The 14352-nt window shown below is 33.3% G+C and overlaps 1 non-coding gene across 1 annotated transcript; it reads left to right on the top strand.

Annotated features, from left to right (window-relative positions):
- The first annotated feature begins 6362 nt into the window (after positions 1 to 6362).
- Positions 6363 to 6541, top strand: LOC137235574 (5.8S ribosomal RNA). Its single transcript, XR_010947989.1, has one exon. It is a non-coding gene; the product is annotated as a 5.8S ribosomal RNA (ribosomal RNA).
- The last annotated feature ends 7811 nt before the right edge of the window (positions 6542 to 14352 follow it).

Here is a 14352-nt window from a genome sequence, read left to right as displayed (position 1 = left end):
TTCCTAAAACGATGCATACGTTTATATAAATATATAAAATATTTTGATATCTTTTCTTTTCGAATTTGAATGGAAATTTGAATTTTCTTGCGTCAAATAATTAGATACAAAAAAATCTTTTTTTGACACAAACCGAAAAAAAATATAATTGGTAATACACAATCCAAACTCGTATTTTCCCTTGTAGTAATGCAAATCTATATTTGGAAATCATAGAAATTTTTAGAAAGTGCGTATGTATATGCATATAAATCGTGGCTAAAAGAGAATATAGTGCATTTTAAAATGACGTATGCATATACATTGACGCACTTTGTGAAAATTTAATTACCATTGAACACATTCAATACTTTTAAAAAAATTAAAAACTTACTACATTAAAAACTTTATAAAATTCGTAATACGTTCTATACTTAAAAAAAATCAAAACAAAAAATGATAAAACAAAATAAAATTTAATAGAAAAAATTTTAACACACAAAAAAAAAACAAAGGAACAATTTTGCTTGCGGCCGACACGTTAAACATTTAATATATATTTTTTGATGAAAACGGTGCGTCCTTAAAAATCCTAAAATTAATGCTTTTTAGTGCAACGGTGCGGCCGTCACGTAAAATTTAATGATTTTTTTTTTGTGCAACGGTGCGGCCGTCACGTTAAACAATATTGAAATAATTACTAAATTGCAATAAACATATCCCGTTTAAAATTAATATCGCCTTGCGGAAATTGGAAAAAATAGATAGTAGGTCGTATATGGTAGCACAGCCATTACAAAACAAAATTTTTCAAAGCCAAAACTTAATTGACGGTTCATCTGAAATACAATTCAATCCACATTCAAGCAAATCTTACCTCAAATAACCCTAACAAATTTATTCCAAAATTCAATACACAGTTCAATTCGAGCGGTTTCAAATTAGATTATAAAATAATTTTAGTTTTCTTTTCAATAACATTTTTTTTTCACATTCATAACACAAACTCTCCACTTTCTTCCATTCAACTAAGGTGATAAAATCATTTCAAATTCCCTATCAATTCAAACTTGTTCAAATTCATGTCTCAAATCTGCAGCAACAATTCAATTAAGGTTAACACAATTCAGGTTACAAAACCACTTGACATCCCTTTCCATTCATATTTGTTCATATTCGTAACTCAAACAATTTAGGTTCTAAAACCATTCGAAGTTTCTTTTTCATTCAAATCCGTTCATATTCATACCTCAAACTTGCAACTTTTTCACAATTTGATTTAGATTATAAAATCATTTCAACCTTCTTTTTCATTCAAATTCCCTAATTTCCAAGCATACAAAGCTGCAAGTGTAAGAATCTTTCTTCGGCTAATGTCAAATTTCGAAACAAAATTCAAAGAATTGAGAGAAAATTTCTTTAAAATTAAAAAACGCGTTTTGTATACAGGTCCTTCTTTACCGAAAAAGCAAGAGAAGTTAGATGAATATAAAAATTCTTTAATTGAGGCATATAATAACATTTTAGTAGAGGTAAATGGTCATTTTGAAAACCGACCTAGGCCAATTGCTGTGAATAAAATTTATAACGTTGTAGGGAAGGATTAATTAAATGTTTTACAAAACTCAACTGCACAGTTAAAGTACCAACCAACTACAGCGACTTTGTCCAAGATAACACTTTTATACCAGATATGATCGGGAAGAAAAAGAATCCTTCGACGCATACAAAATCGAATCTGAGGAAGAAGAAGAACACTCTGACTCATCAAAGCCGAAAACACTCGACAGTCGTATCGGTGAAGTTGTTCTTTACCTCATACTGAAAATATTTCATTGCAAGAAAACTTCTGTGGTTTCGATAACCCAGTCGATACATCAAACAATTCTTTAGGGCTTTTAACAACTTTCTCAAATTCCAGCAATCTCGTACTAATTTTCTAGAACCAACAATAATGGCTACACCAGAGCAAAAGAGACAGTTTATTGGGTCGTGGGCGCCCTTATTTAGGGAAAACTATAACGGTCACCTCTTAGCACTAGACTCCTTCATAGATAAAATTGAACTAGTAGAAGGCTGTATAGTTCTAGACTTTTTGACAATTTTCATTTCATTGGTTAAATCGAAGCTCGAAGGGAAAGCAAGAGAAGCAATTCCGACAAATATAACATCTATTCAAGAAATTAAAGATGCGCTTAAAAGTGGAATAAAGCCAGACAATTCAAAAGTCTTTGCAGGGAAAATAGCTTCCCTAAAAGTTAAGAACAATAATTTAACCAAGTTTGCTAAAAGCGTAGAGGAATTTTCGGATGATTTAGAGGGGTCTCTAATTATCGAGGGCATATCAAACGCCAAAGCGCGCGAGATGACAGTCGAACAGTCAGTAAACGTTTGTAAGCTAAATACGCGCTCAGACTTAGTCAAAACAATTCTGGCATCAACCTCTTTTAGTGACACAAAAGACGTCTTAGCAAGAATGATAGTCGAACAAAACAATCAGGCTACAGAAAGACAAGTGTTAGCTTTTCGATCAAGGTTTAACAATCAAAATAATTCTCGCAATAACAATAGAAGCATTAATTACTACAACAACAATAATAGATACAACAATAGCAATTTCAATAACAATAACAATTTCAATAGATACAACAACAATAACAACGGTAGATACAACAATAACAATCAAAATAGGCAAAACAAAAATTATAGACAAAATAACGACAATCTAGGAAATGCTAATTCCCGTAACACTACCAGCAGTGAAAATAGGTTAGAAAACAGAACCAACACTAACGCGAAATAATGCAAACGTTCGCTCTTTAAACTTGGACGCCCCTCAGCAGCGAACACTGAGGGACGAGGAGATAAACGAATAAATACTGAAAATGTTTTCTGCCTGAATTTAAATTACTCGGATTTTGTCGAAATTTATATAACCGGATCTAACAAATTATGAACATTTTTACTAGGTACACAAGCTGATATTTCTTTGATTAAAATTTCAAGCTTAAATAAGCAAATTCCCATTAACTGTGACGAAATAGTTAATATCACTGGCGTTACATCAGATTCTGTTCCTACCTTGGGTAAAATAAACATAGACCTAAATGTTTCTAATAATCTATACCACAAGTGATGTACAGTTCGTACAAAAAAATTCTATTAAAGCAATAAACTCATCAAATTATCACGTCTATGTAGTCGACAAAACTAAGTCAAATGAGAAGCGAATTAACGAAATAACATCGATTTAAAAGATCAAATTCAAAAAGATGCACCATCTGAACTTTTAGATCTATGCATACAATATGCTGACATATTCACGCTTGACAACGATAAAATGTCGCTATATAATTTTTATGAGCAGAAATTGCTGTTAACTGACAACGAGCCAGTGTATATAAAGAACTATCGCCTACCCTATTCGCAGCGGGAAGAAATTCACAGATAAGTTACAAAATTACTAATGATTTAATAGAAGGAAGCTATTCTAACTACAACAGTCCTCTTATCCTAGTTCATAAAAAGAAAATAAATGGAAAAAAAGCAAACTCAGAGCCAAATTTTTCTCAACCTTAGACCTTTTTTCTGGATTTCACCAAATACCATTACACGTAGATTCACGCGATACAACCTCATTTTCTACTGATCGCGGAGCGTATCGATGGAAGGTAATGCCATTTGGTTTGAACATTGCACCAAATTCGTTTTCTAGGATGATTAGCATCGCATTTTTAGGAATACCACCTAACGTAGCTTTTCTTTATGTAGATGACATTATAATAATCGGCTGTAGCGAATCCCATCACATTAAAAATGTGTGTAAAGTATTCAATACTTGTAGATCATTCAACCTTAAACTTAATGTAAAAATGTAATTTTCTAAGAACAGAAGTAACATTCCTAGGACACAAATGCTCAGCTGAAGGTCTGTCACCAGGCGAATTTAAAATATACGCAATTCGTAACTATACTAAGCTAACAGACAAGGACGCTGTAAGAAGGTTTGTAGCTTTTGCCAATTACTACACCCGCTTTATTCCAAACTTTGCATCTCTGGCAGCACCCCGGAATAGACTGAATAGAAAAAGAGTGGAATTTAACTGGGAAAGTGCATTTGATAAAGCATTTGATGCATTAAGAGCATCTTTAATTTCACCAAAGCTATTACAATACCCAGAGTTTATCATTACAGTAGATGCATCTAAAACGGGGTGTGGAGCAATACTCAGCCAAGAACACCAAGGCAGCGATTTACCCATATGTTAAGCGTCAAAATCCTTTAATGAGGCAGAACAAAAGAAAGCCATCATTGAGTTGGAATTATTAGCGATTTATTTTGCCATTAAACAATCCAGACCATACGTGTATGGAAATCACTTTATTGTAAAATCAGATCACAGGCCTTTAGTCTATCTATTCACTATGAAAGACCCATCATCAAAACTTTCTAGAATTAGACTTGAGTTGACAGAATACAATTTCACAATAGAGTACATAAAGGGAAAATCAAATGTAGGAGCTGATGCACTTTCTCGTATAACCATTGGCGAAATAAGAGAATCAACCAAAAATATACTTGCAGTTCAGACTAGGGCCATGAATAAGAAAAAAGATAAATGTAGTTCTATCGGAAATATAGACTTCTGTGAAAATATATAAACATTAAACGTGTATGATAAATTCACTCATAACTTTTCAAAAAAATTCCTCGTATTAGATCAGAAATATCTCATGATAAAAACAATAAACAATATTTAAGAATATGCGCGTACATAAAGCATAAAAGAAAAATTTTACTTGATTTTGAATTTTCTAACGAAATCAAGAATTTCGATACTTTACTTTCGAGGCTAGAAACAGAAGCCGCAAAACTCAATATTAAGGAAATAGAATGGCCAAAAAATGATTTAATTTTCAAATTCATTAAAATTACACATTTTAAAGACAGAGGAAATAAGATTTTACAATTTTTAAAAATTATTTTAATGGATCCAATTGAAACAATCACTGATCAGGAACAAAAATCAAAATTATTAGAAATTTATCACAATGATCCCATCACTGGAGGTCACTGTGGAACGAAAAAACTATATGCTAAATTACGAAAAAAATTTTACTGGAAAAACATGACAAAAGACATAGCTAGTTATGTTAGGAAATGCGAAAAATGTCTTTTGAATAATGTCAAAATAGGAAATAAAGAAGAACTCGTTCTGACCTCTACCCCTAATAAACCTTTCGATATTGTTGTAATTGATACAATAGGCCCATTGCCAGAATCGAGATATGGTAATAAGTTCGCGCTTACCATAATATGCGATCTGACAAAATACTTAGTTACAATATCAATACCAGATAAAAGTGCAAAAACCATCGCATCAGCACTATTCGAAGGCTTCATTTTAATATACGGTGCTATGAAATCCATTAAATCAGATTTAGACACTGAACTCAAAATTGAAATTTTGCAAATTTAACCAGTTTATTAAATATTGATCACAACTTTTCTACACCATATCACCATGAAACCGTAGGAACTGTCGAAAGAGACGATAGGGTTTTCAATGAGTATCTACGTGCGTACTTAAGTGATTCCTTTGATGAATGGGATACATATTTGAAATATTTTACGTTTTGGCATAACACAACGCCAAATACGGTATTCGATAATAAACTTACTCCCTTTGAACTAATTTTTGGTAAAAAGGCCATTGTGCCATCTGAATTGAAGAACGAAACAATCGAACCCATTTATAATATCGAAAATTATTCAAAAGAGGTAAAGTACAGAATGCAAAAATGCCACGCCTTGGGTAAAGAGTTAGTAGAAAAACACAAAATAAGAAATAAAAATACATAAAACAAAAATGCACAACCAATAGAAATAAACATAAACGATATGGTTTTAGTTCAAAAAGAACCACGTGAAAAACATAAAAACATATATCAGGGCCCATATTTAGTAACAAATATAGACGGTGTAAATGTAACCATTTTTGATAATGAAAACAAAAAATACAAAACGGTACATAAAAACCGCATAAGGGGAGCACCCAGATAAATAAAATCGGATGTACCCAATTTCATTTTGAGATAGTCAAAACATTTTTTTTTAATGTTCTATTTCATTATTTGTAATTTTTCTATTTTTGTATTATAATACCCTATATAAACATTATATGGTTGTACTTACGATTTATTTAAAAATAAATAAAGGATAAGTTAATTTGTTTGCATTAACAATGTAAAAATTGTTTTTGTAAACTAAGACATACGCAACTGAAAAATGTTTGGGTAAAAATTGGATTATTTATTGATGTTTCAATAAATATGAAAATTTAAAAAAAAAATTGACATACAATTAAAAAACAAAAATTTAAAACTCTAAGCGGTGGATCACTTGGCTCATGGGTCGATGAAGAACGCAGCAAACTGTGCGTCATCGTGTGAACTGCAGGACACATGAACATCGACATTTCGAACGCATATTGCAGTCCATGCTGTTACGTACTTTAATTTATTTTAAAGTGCTGCTTGGACTACATATGGTTGAGGGTTGTAAGACTATGCTAAATAAGTTGCTTGATCTTTTAATTTTTAATTGAAAGATTTTAAAGCAAATGGTATATTATTGGATATACATAATCCATAATATGAATAGTCAAATTAAAATATATATAATAAAAATATATTTTCAAGAAATCCTCAAAATTAAGAAAAAAATCTTAGTATTCCTTAAAGCGAAAATAAACAAACAAACATACATTATATTATATAAATAATAATTTTGTTTATATTGGGGAACGTCTAGCTTAAAATAAAAATTTTTATTCTAGAAAATTTTTATTCTAAATTTAACCAAATGGAAAAAATGTATCATATTTTAAAACAATACTTAATTTAAGTAAAATAAACGAAAGGAAAACGTACGTATAAGCTAATATACAAAAAGAAAGCCATAAAAATGAAATTTTGAATTACCAAAAAAAAAAAAAGAAGAAAAACAACAACAAAAATACATATAAACTACTAATATTAATATATGTACATAAGCAGGCCTCAGGTACATGTATATGTAAGTAACTAAAATAACTAAGATAACTTACAAAAAAAAAACCAAACAAAAATATATAAACTACTAATATTCAGATAGTGTTTCCATTTGGTGCAACCCTGTTGTCTATTGTGAATGGACAACAAGTGTTGAAACAAGTTGGAAACGGGGAGGTCGGCTCGAAAAATTCGAGCGGCCATTAAAATTGTGGCTGAACATCGCGGCGGACTCAATTTTTATTATTAAAACCCCACAAGCTATTTTAGTGTGCTATAATTAAATAAAACTGCATAAAATTGAAAGTGGTGTTGTTATTTATTTGTGGCTATACAAAATACACCTAGTTTTCAAGTGCAGGCACCATAATAGCTACCACACGTATTACAGATACAAGGGTATGGAGGCGGCGCCCTCCAAAAACGACAGCTGGATGCAGGCAACCTGCTGGGATCGTGCCAGAGGTAAGACATAACCTCACCAAGATAACTCCAGTAACATCTCGTAGTTCACAATCGCAACTACCACCAATAGCGCCAACCACCACCAGTAGCGCAACGAAACTGTGCGCTGCCACCAGCGTCGCGTGCAACACCGCGCGCAACCACCAGCATAGCGCCAGTCAACCAAACGCGCAACTACTACTACCAGCGCCAAGCACGAGCGAATCACCACGAATAGCGCCGACGAAACCGCGCGTAACCACCAGTATTAGCGCCAACGAAACCGCGCCATCATTGCATGTAACACCGGGCGCAACCACCGGCAGCGCCTACCCAAACGCACAACAACCACCGGACTTACCACCACCACCAGCTACAACAACAACAGCAAGGCCGACTGACATAGGCCTGCTGCAAAACCCAACTCAAGCAACTACCAGCAGCAACAACAACAGCAGGTCCGCCAACCATAGGCCTGCTGCAAATCCTGACTACGACAATCAACAACCACATTTAAAGCGGTGAGTGCGCTCCGGATACGGAAAAGTATACGTATTTGTACTCTTATTTTTCTTCACTTTCGACTCTGCAACAACATAGAATTATTATTATACAAACATAAATTGTTCAAACATATTTAAGCTACAACACAATTAGATAATTTTTACTTAAACATAATGCATTTGTAATTGCTCTATTGAAATGTTAGCAACCTTTCTTTAGACAAGTTATTTCTTTACATCCGCACAGAGCTCTCTAGTTTAATTTCTTATTTTTGACTACAAAAAAAAAAAAGGTTAATATAGTTTTGCTACTTGTAATTCATTGGCAATAAATTGGCCTTTACCAGACGTATGCATTCAATGAAATTTTTTTGATTTACCTTTTTGGAAAAGGTTTTGGTGTGCATACGATTTCGTATATACATTGTGATGCGTACTTTAATTAAAATGAAAATCCTTTTTTTCAATACAATTCTTAAGACCCTTTATACTTATACTTGTCTAAAGTTAGCGAACTACATATTTACATTACTTCGGATTAAAATATGTCATCATTTGTTTTCTTTTAATTTTTTTGAAAAATTTCGTACAATTCAGAGCTGGCACTTATGCCGTTTTCACACAGAAACTTAATCGAATCACAATTCTAATCAATGAAACAATTAAGTATCCCTTTTCATACAGGACCTTTTGCTTCATTAAGCGAAAAAAAGGAAAATTTTTTGGTTTTTACCAAAAATATTTAAAATGGAAAGCAGCGTTTCTTTCTTAACTATAAACACATCAAAATAAAATGCATGCGCAATTAACCATAGGTGTTGCACCTAACCAAGTATGTGCTTATTTTCGAGAAAGCCATATTGTCTTTGGCAGCGAATGCAGCGAAAATTAAAATTTGATTTTTCTCGCGGCTTTCTATTTTCGTAAATTATTGCAAACAATTGGATTGTGATTGTTATTTCGTACATTGACAATAATATTCGAAGCACCGATTAGGCATTCAATATAGGAATAATGAGATATTTAAGAACTTGCGTTTTGTATGGAAGATTTAACTCGATTAGGGCTCTAATGTAGAAACTGGACTAATTATTTCATTAAGCCTCTGTGTGAGATTGGCATTAGTAAGGCCTTAGATAATACAATTATTTAACATACACGGTAGGATAGATATAACATACCATATAAGTAGTGTCATAGTTCTGCGATACAGTTAAGACTTTAAACAAAATTAAAGAAAATAATAAGGCAGGGAGCCGCGAGTTTTTTTGGGTCGCACAATCTAATGTACAGCTATAAAAGAAGCTAACGGAAGCACTAAATATACCACCCATTGGTCAAATTTACGTGGAATTACCCAGCTTACATATACATTCGTAGTGACAACACCGATACATGCATTGACTTTATTTAATTAGTAGCATTTAATACATGATAACTAAACCTACCCCTAAAGTACTAATAATCCAACAAGTAGAAATATTTTTTTCCTCCGTTTCATTGTTTTAATGTAGTTGGGTGCGAGTATCCGTACTTTCAAATTATTCGAAGCGATTCTGAGCGAATAGTTCGAACAATCCTACTAATTAGAGTAATTTAAAGAAGTGCAGGCCATTTAACATTTTGGGTGATTATTTGCACTTCAGTTTTATAGGAATAACGATTCCTATTATACATTTCCTATACATTTATTATAAAAAAAAAAATTCTAGCGTTGTTTAAAACACCAAAAAAATTTCGCTAAGAAGGTGAGAAAAGTCAAAATAATAGAATCCTAAAAATCAAAAAGAAAAAAAACTTGTTTTAGCTTAAAGTAAGCGTTAAATTGAATTTCTATTCTCTTTTATATACATAGGATGTATTATAAATAAATTTTTGTAGTAATGGGAATGCTCATATTCTTATTTATTTAGACTGCATAGGGTAATTCAGGTAAGGGTTCACCGAAAAATAGGTGCGTCGGTGGCCATGGTTTTGAGAGTGGGTAATGCACCGGGCATCGCAACAACACCCGCGGCGCCCCCGCCCCCCATGTATATTCGGCCTGTTTCTTCCTTTTTGTAATTTTCGGATATTTTTTTTTTTTGATTTTTCATGAATGGTAATCGGTAAATTTTTTTTTTCTGCTTTAGATTTTTTTTAATTTCTTTTTTGAATTTTAAATTTTGAATGTTTAACGGTCTGTCCGTGACATCCGGTTCGATCGGATGTTGTTTTATTTTGAATTTCAAGCGTTTCGAGTCGTCTCTACGCTTTTGCCAGTTTTTTAAATGGCATGATAGGAACTTTTTTTTTTGTTATGGCGCAGGACAGCAAAGTTGGCAAGAACCCAACCCAGCCGACATGACTAGCCACAGTGCACCACTACCATAATAATATTTAACTCTAACTAGTCGTATTATTGTAAAATAAGCTTAATGAAATAAATATCATTTAATTTAAATATTGAAACTATAAAATTCCCGAAATGTATGTCAAAAATCCCTTTGGCAGATCTCTTCACTTTTTTTTGAGTGGCATCATTGACAAAAATATGCGTTTTGACAGCGCTCTCTCGAAAGACAGAGTCGCAAAACCATTCATCTATGATGACAGTACACTAGTTATTCCGGAAAACATTGAACGAAGAAAAATATAATTGTTGAGATCTTAATAAAACTCTTACAAGCTCTCGCTTAAACTGGTATGTAAAAAGGAAAAATTCTTGTGCTTTTAGTTGTGACATGTGTTAGCCGTTTAGGCATTTCTAAATATTGTAAGTATATAACCCATATACGTTTGTTATCCTGGCACTTTAACTAGAGGCAACCAAGTCCTCTTGCTACCATTTGGAATTAGAAGATTCGATTTCCAAAACCAAAAAAAAGATAACGTTTTACAAGACAGAGCACAGCCTAATTTTTATCAAAAATTATCACAGGCGGTATCAAAAGACGCCTTTCGAGCTCTGTTTTTAGAATCTGAAAGCGAAAATTAAAAATTGTAGTGCAAGGAACATCTTCTGCGCTGGCGGACTTCGGCCAAAATAATATTAAGCTATACAGAATCGTCTTTTATTTTTCATTTTATTAAATCGTGTTATGGTCCACTTGGGAGATGCACCCTTTTGAACGAACTAGTTGGCTAGTGATAGGTGAAAAATTTAGGATTCACCCTCACTCATGGTCGCCTGTGGTGAATAAACACTTGCTGTGTTAATTTCGTTCGGGAGGCATCGCCAAGAATTCCATCTCATCAGCTGACTTTGGTCTTCTTCCAATTCACTGGCATAGGAGTTGTCAAAAGGAGATGACAAACGCAAAACGTATCAACACAATGCGCATAAGTCTCTCTGCAAAAATGGTGTGAAAAAAAAACGCACACATCCACACGAATTTTTAACAGGGGTGACGATTTGGAATAAAAAATTCTGTAAATGAAATAGCATGTTAGCAATTTTAGCTTTCCCACTATGTATCGTGCTCTCTCGCACCTATTATATTCGTACGGATGGTGAAACACGTATTTGTTGCTTGCAAAAATATTTGTCTGCTAGTCCGCCATTTTAAACGAGCATCGGTGTCGGCGGTGAAAATTTCAAGTTTGCCAAATAAATTATGTAAATAAGAGTTTATTTGGAGGACCTGAGGCGTTGGTCTGATATCGATTATTATTCAGAAAATGTGAAAAAAATTCAACTTGCATTCGTAATACCCAACAACCAAAATACAACACAGAACTTGGACTTGGCGTCTTCTCGAAATAAATGCCCGAAGTGCTAGAAATAAGAAATTGGATTTGGAAAATCAATTACGATTTATGTCTAGCGTTAGAGAACTTTACGAATATGGGGAGATTGAAGAATTAGAATTTGCACTACAAAATAATATAAATAACTTAGCGATGTTGGATGTAAGTGTTTGGAAAGTGAAATTAATATGTATTTATGTTTGTAGTTGTAAAATATTACAAAATCTAATATTTTTCCAGAAAACAATTTCTGCACTCCGTGAAAGTCTCCAACAAATGGAATCAACAACACAATACGCTTCGTTGCCTGGAAATCGAGCACAAATGGAAAAAGTAACCAACTCAAAGAAACCACCAACGGATATGCCTGTAGAAAAGTAGTTAACGAAACCTTACAGCATAAAGAATAACGTAAAGCTCACCGATAAGATAGCAAAAATACATATGCAGCGGTTCAAGAAGGTATGCGTATTATTTCTTTATTGGCCCACAATGATAAAGGTATCGATACATTTGGCGTAAACGACAATGATTGGGATGTGTATAAATCAATAAATAAATATAACGAAAGCAGCAGTAAAAGTGATAATGATAAGCTACTAGAATGTGAAAACATTTTACGTCAATATGAGCCATCTTTTAAGCTGCAAAGCTCGACTCAAAGCAGTGATATGGCCGAAAACTATCAATTGAGTACATTGAAGATTTATTTTTTTGCAACTTGCTTTGAAATGCTCCTTACTTTATGTTCAGTAAAGCGTATCACAAAAAACACGTTCAAAATGTGGCCCCCGGGTTAGAATACTTAAAACTATTTGTATTAATACAAAATTATTATTTGCAGGATATTGTAAAAATTCAAGAATCCGTTCATTGCTTCGAAACGTCGGTAATTCTATACGACAGCATGACACTCTTAATACACTTCCAAAAGTATCGAGAGGAGTATCAAAAGGCGCCTTTTGGTGACAGGTTTGCGCAGAACAATGTTTTGCATTGACGGCCTTCGGTCGCGCTTATAAAAAATTACCCTGGCCGATCCACCAAAATCCCTTTGAACACAAATTTTTACCTCTGTACAAAACATTACAACCACCTGAATAGTTGCACTTTCTTTTGTAAATATCTTTCCAGATACGTAAAATTTTCTATTTCCGTTTTCGGATTCGCCTTTCTGATTTCAAAGCGCGACTTCTGACACCCCTCCCGATATTTTTGGATGTGGACTAAGAGTGCCATGCTGTCGTATATAATTACCGAAACTGCGTTTAGCTTTTGACAAAGGTAATTATGGAGGTGTAGAAGGAGCTGTCCTAATACATTATAGAATATAAGTTCTTTATATCTACCCTTTCCTGGGTCGATCATCAAACCCTGAAAATTACTCCTTATCATCACTTTTTAGATCTTTTTTGAATACTTTGCTGATTAAATTTTAAGTTTTCATAAAATGGAACAAAAAGCATAATCAAATTTGTTTGAGAGCAGCGGTGGAAAATTTTTGTATGTTTGGAGAAAATAAACAATAGTTAACACCCTTTCGGCAAGTCTTTTAAATGAATCTGCTCTAACTCGCGCCGCCCGAAATTTAAAGTATTTCAATAATGTACTTAAGTTAGCCCAATAAATCAAACGATGTTAATCATATATTTATTTTTCTCTTTTCTTCATCCAACAGTTAACAAATTCTAGGACAGAAACTTCAATTGGTTATGACGCCTCAAGTGCACAGGATAAAATGATTTTAGTAAAGCGCGTCCACAGAGATTACAATCCATATATTCATCCTTTTGGTGAACTTGACGTCTATGTAAACGTAAAGCATTTTTCGTAACAAATTTATTTTCACAAATATCACAGGCGAAATTTAGATTTTTGTCTCCTAAAAAATGGAACACTTTAGCAAAACGTTTGGTATATAGCGTAGAACTCCGTGAATACCTACCATGATCTAATTCATAGTGATGTAACAAGTCCCTCTGAAACTCGAATATAGATGTACAAAACTCGCATTTAAAATCAAAACAAATTTTACGTGTACCACCAATACTTGGATCATCTGTTAAATTATCATAACAGCCAGCAACTCCTTTTGTCAGCCCATTCTCGTAATTTGCAATACTATCCTCTTGCTCAACACGAACGATGCCGCCTGCACTTTCACTAAGGTGTAACTGCTTTTGACTAGTATATTGACCGGTTTTATGTGGGTTGAGGCTTTCTACCACTAATTTAGTTAGCTTTTCGTTTGCGATTTCTAAATCATAATTATCGGTATCACTTATGTCAACGGGATCATCAACAATTAGCTAAGCGTGGGGCAGTTGAGGGTGAGCAGTTTAATGTGAGTTCTAAGGGAGTAATTTGATGTGCTTGTAGGCGTATGAGTCATGGCACAGTGGATGACGTACCAGACTCAAACGTTTGGAGTTGCGGGTTCAAAGCCCATTGCAACCAAGCATTTTTTAAATTTATTATTATTTTTTTATTTTAATGTATTTAATTTTATAAGGACTGTATTTTTATTTTATTTTGTTTATGATGTACCTAATTCACGGGAGGGTGCAAAGCACTGGTACACATTTATGCATTTAGTTTATGGTGTATTTAAAACACGGGAGGATGCAAAGCATCGGTACACCTT

The sequence above is a fragment of the Eurosta solidaginis genome, chromosome X (assembly GCF_040869045.1).
Source record: "Eurosta solidaginis isolate ZX-2024a chromosome X, ASM4086904v1, whole genome shotgun sequence".
Taxonomy (NCBI): domain Eukaryota; kingdom Metazoa; phylum Arthropoda; class Insecta; order Diptera; family Tephritidae; genus Eurosta; species Eurosta solidaginis.
Note: the sequence above shows the minus strand (reverse complement) of the source record. Positions and strands in the feature narration are given on the sequence as shown.